The sequence below is a fragment of the Halyomorpha halys genome, unplaced genomic scaffold, assembly GCF_000696795.3.
Source record: "Halyomorpha halys isolate HHAL.00 unplaced genomic scaffold, Hhal_1.1 Scaffold698.1, whole genome shotgun sequence".
NCBI lineage: Eukaryota > Metazoa > Arthropoda > Insecta > Hemiptera > Pentatomidae > Halyomorpha > Halyomorpha halys.
In genome coordinates, this window is record NW_027105869.1 from 193,454 (window position 1) to 198,930 (window position 5,477).

Sequence of the window (5,477 nt, forward strand, 5' to 3'; positions counted from 1 at the left end):
ACCATGTTTTATGACCAAATACCTCATATTGACTTGTATCACATTTCACTATGTTTATCATTTTTGTGTTATTATGGCTCCGACCGATAGAGTTGCCATCAGGTCAGAAAATATTGGATGTTATTTTTTAAATGAATATAATAAAAAAATAAAAATTTCTGCATGTAATAGTGGTATTCTTCTTCATAACTTCTTGGACAATAATATAAAGGTCACTATTATGCAGCATTATGTACATACTTACATAATGCTGCATAATAGTGACCTTAAAAAATAAAAGTAAGTTCTTTCAAATCACTCACTTTCATTTGAAAAATACAACACTTTTGAACCATCCCCACTTATATTTCTTCTCTCTCTATAATTTGTTCCTTTACTTACATACTTACATAATGCTGCATAATAGTGACCTTAAAAAATAAAAGTAAGTTCTTTCATCACAAAGTTATTACTTATCTTTATTCAATTGAAAATAAGAGTTCACTGAGAAAACTATAAGTAAATTCTTGTGAAGGAAGCATTTACTGAAAAATTAAGAGTTTACTTATTTCATTAAGTAATAAATACGACTTCAGTAAACAGTGATATTTTATTCAAGAGGTTGTAAGTAAAGACTTATAAAACACAAAACAAAAGCAAATGCTTATTTTTATTCAATAGAACAATTTTCTTCCTTTTATTTTAATAATAAAAACATAGGTTCTGATTAATTTATTTTTTTAATTTTACCTCTTTTATTTAATTAACCTCAAGTAAGTTACTACTTCGGCATGTTTTCATGTTGTATCATTGCATACAAGATTAAATTTTTCATAAGTACCTCCAAAAAGCAAACCATATAAATTTGAAGGTGTTAAAAGGAACTATTGAATATAAATTGTTTTTTTTGTACCAACTTCTAGTAAATTATCCTTGGTTGTATTTATTAATAACCATAAATATCTGCTAGTGCAACTGCATGAAAGTTCTCTTAACTATTTTTGGAACTGTTTGAGATTAAGAAGACTAACAAAAGTTAGCGGGAAATTTCCTAAATATTCAAGCTAGTTCTCTATTGAATAATAAAAATTGAAATTGTTCTATTGAATAAAAATAAGCATTTGCTTTCATTTTGTGTTTTATAAGTCTTTACTTAACACCTCTTGAATAAAATATCACTGTTTACTGAAGTCGTATTTATTACTTAATGAAATAAGTAAACTCTTAATTTTTCAGTAAATGCTTCCTTCACAAGAATTTACTTATAGTTTTCTCAGTGAACTCTTATTTTCAATTGAATAAAGATAAGTAATAACTTTGTGATGAAAGAACTTACTTTTATTTTTTAAGGTCACTATTATGCAGCATTATGTAAGTATGTAAGTAAAGGAACAAATTATAGAGAGAGAAGAAATATAAGTGGGGATGGTTCAAAAGTGTTGTATTTTTCAAATGAAAGTGAGTGATTTTAGAGAAACTAGAGGAGCTGTTAGTTCTAGGCAAAAGATAGACAAATTTCTTTGTTTTTTTGAGTGATCCAGGATTTCAAAGAGGTATAACAGAAAATTCACCATAGCATGAAGTCTAGCTAGATTAGGTTGCTCTAGTAAAATGAGCCTCTGAAGTTTTGCTGCCTCAGTCTCTTGTTTGGAGCCTAAATTTTTTCTTTTTCTGAATTATTTTAGCGTGCCTGAAACAATTATTTATATTTTGGTCATATTTTTTTTCCACACCTGTATTGTGTATTTTCTGTATCACACAACGTATTTTGAACGTACTTTACCTTACACATAGACATTCTGACACTACAAGAACCAAATTTAGCATGGCTACCTTGATAAGCCCTGACCACAGATCCGGGTATTGGCACTACAAACAAGTCCGTCTTCCCCAAAGAAAAACTATTATAGAAAAAAAGCTTAAAAACTAAAACTCATATATATATAAAAAGATTAAAAATCTTCAAATTTCAACTTACGGTTGTCTAAACAAATGTTGGCCATGCTCAAGGACTACGTTACAACAACTCCCCCCCAAATAAATAATTTCAGAACGTACTTAAAATTGTACTCAAACATTACTCAAAGAGATTATCACACTCAAAATATCTTATTTATGCTATTAATAGAGTTCAGTTTTCCAAAAAGTAGGAATAGGGTAGGAAAACAGTTTTAGGAATAGGGGTAATTCCAGGAAATACACTCCAGGCCTCGATAAATACAAACATTTTAGATTCCCCCCCTATAAATTGTTGCAACAACGCCCATCATTACAATCAACTTTAAATACTTAATGCACTAGTAAAAAAAGTTGTAAAACTAAAATTAACTTTTAATTTTAACTTAAGTTGTAACCTAAAATTAGCTTATTAAAGAATTAAAATAACACCAAAACAAAGGAAAAGTGAAATAAATTGCATACTTTTTTCTTTTTGACATGCACAACAGATTCTCAACAAATTCCACAATTTAATACAATCATTTATAAACCTAAATGTTCTATCTTAAAAATTTTTTAAGTAACTCAGAGTTAACCAAAACATCAGTATACTTGTTTTACGATATTCAATATCAAAGTTAGGCTATCCACATTCCTTAGAATAAAACAGTAAAACAAATACGTCAATTCATATTTATTAATATTAAAAAACAAAAAGCTCTGGCATGTATGGGATTCGGTTCTCATGATAATAATAATCTTTATTTATTCTGGGATTGATCCCCTTGGACAATACAGGCGTCAAAATTAGGCTTTAAAGCCTTGGAGTAAAGTAAAAAATAAAACGTCATAAAATATATTAAAACAGCGAATTCGAAAAGATAAAAATGAACCACAATAATTAACAAAGTATATAAAATAAAAATAGAACAAATAAAATAAAACAATATGTCATATCATAAAACATAAGATGACTAACTTCTGATAGTAAATAAAAGGAGAAAAAAAATGATAAAAATCAAATACAATTAAACTAAAAGTAATAAATGGAAAGGTACAATTTCTGCTAATATACATCTTTACAAGTATAAAACAAAAAACTGAAGCATTAAATACAGAAAAAATATAAACCTTGTTTGAAACTTTCAATTGTTATTCTTCCAGAATTGGATGGACAGATGGTGGTCGAAGATACGGGATTTGAAGTTTGGGAGGGTATTCGAACTACGAATGGAGGAGGGAATAGAATTCCATAGGGAAGAGGAGCGGATAAGGAAAGATCTACCAAAGGCTGCGGTTCGATGGGCAGTTACATATAAGTCTGAAGGTCGTGAGCGGGTATTGCGGGAATGCACTGAGGATTTAGATTGAAGGATATCAGAGATGTAAGATGGACGGCGGGATTGGATAATTTGGTAGAGAAAGGAAGCAAGAAAATATTCACGACGAAAGGAGGGGTAAAGCCACTTCAATTCTTCATAAAATCGGGTGACAGAGACGTCACTGGGGACCCCGAAAATGAATCGTACAAAGCAATTAATTAACCGTTTTAATTGGTTAAATTAATGAGACGCAGGGTAATTTGTCAAGAAATGGAAACAATCCTCCAGGGCCGTTCCATCACAAGCTGGACAAAGCTTCTGTGGGTCCAAAGTATATTTGTGTGGTCCGACTTTTAGAGTAATTGCATATTTACCGGAAAGTCTTGGTTGGGAAATTATTCTCAAGTGAGTTATAGGGCAACTGATTTTTAGGTAGCTTGAGGAGCATCCGTTTTAATGAAGACCCTACCGTACCACGGGTTATAGGTCGATTCTCGTAATAACAAGAGGTCTTTCTCCTTGACAAATTACCTGTATCTATCCAAGATCTCCCCCATTCTAATTTTGATACTTACCGGATTATTAAGTATCGGGTCAAAAATTCTGAAGCTCTCCAATATTTTTCTTATCTGCGTTACCCAATTGCATTGTAGACTCAAACAGTTGCCACAGTCTAGCTGCAGTAGCTTTAAATAACATTGTTTCATGAAGCGAGTAACTCTTTATAAGTATTTTTATTAGCTAGGACAGAGTTTGCTTTAAAACGTGATATCCCACAGGAATGGGCGCCACTTCTCATCTCATCTTATCATAAAGTGTGGGATGTTTCGTTGCAAACACAGTAGTCGCTTGTAGTACCTAGCAGGTGAATATTTTAAGTAGGCTGTTTGTCAAAGTAATACACCTATAATTTTCTGGCTTATTGAAATTGCCTTTTTTAAGTACCATAACCGATATAACATTAGTCCATGATTTAGGAAGATTTGGAGCCTGCAATACTTTATTAAATAGCATTTCTGTATACAATATAGTTTTTATCTAATTCCATGGTTATTAATCAACTATTTTTTATTTTTAGTCCATTGTTATATGTATATATCCAAATTAGTTAGTTTATTATTTCTTTTTAATTTGATTTTTCTCTAAATGATGGTTGCTACCTCTTTTTGTTTTATCGCCCTGATGAAGACCTGAAAATCAGGTAGAAACGTCGGCACGTATAATTTTTTGTTTATTTGTGGTTTTTTGTTGACCGCACCCTCCCCCCCTCCGACTATATCCACTTATTTTTGTTTCTTTTGACCGCACACCAGATCATTTTGTTCATAATTTAAAATAATACGGTCAATTATTTATATAATTCGTGCTGTTCAAAGTACGTTCTCGAATCCCAACTAATTGTTGGGAATGATTGAAATTAATTAAAAACTTGAATAAGTAATTAAAAATCACCCCTACCCTCCTATAACGACGTCCCTGTTGATAAATACATCAAACTGCGTATTTTTTTAAAATTAATATTTAAAGTGTTCGGTCGTAGAAAATTGTAACTGAGAAAATGAAAACTTTTTTCAATGTAAAAATGTTTGTTAATAACAATATTTTACTTTCAAACAAGAGACATTTACCCTAACGTAATATCAACATTATTTCCTTAAGAAAATATATTTTCTTATAGATTTTTTGAATAATTTATTAAAAAGTCGATGCATAAAAGCCAAAAACTTCGATTCATAAAAAAAATTTAGTAATCGTTTTACGAATGAACGTCCAATTTTAAGAGTATAATTGGTCGTATATATTTAAAAAATGACAATAGAATCCCCAGACACTAAATTATTATTGAAATGATAATTTCAACTTTAATCTCGCTAAGTTTTCCAATTATTTGATCCCTAATTTAAATACAATAGTATACCAAAGTATTATAAAAAAACAAAACAATAAAATCGAAGTTTACTCTTCTATGACAGATGTGTGTTTATGAATCGGATATTTTTTAAGGTATTATAAAATAGATTTTGGGTTTGTGAGAAAAATCTAAGATAAATCATTCCATTAATTCAATTGCAAATATTAGGATATTAATTTTAAATAGAAAAAATCAAATTTTAAAAAAGTATTTGCTAATTTAATTTTTAAGAATCTCAAGTTCTACAATATATATGGAAGATTGTGTTCAACAGATGGTTTTATTACTTATCAAAATCTAATTATAAACATATCACCATTTGAATC

The 5,477-nt window shown here is 29.8% G+C and overlaps 1 long non-coding RNA gene across 1 annotated transcript in view; it reads right to left on the bottom strand.

Annotated features, from left to right (window-relative positions):
* The window catches only part of LOC112210411 (uncharacterized), a 6,064-nt gene extending 4,291 nt beyond the window's left edge, over window positions 1–1,773 (bottom strand). The window contains exon 1 of the long non-coding RNA XR_002945151.2: window positions 1,551–1,773. This is a non-coding gene — a long non-coding RNA (uncharacterized lncRNA). The remainder of the gene's footprint in view (window positions 1–1,550) is intronic.
* Window positions 1,774–5,477: the final 3,704 nt, after the last annotated feature.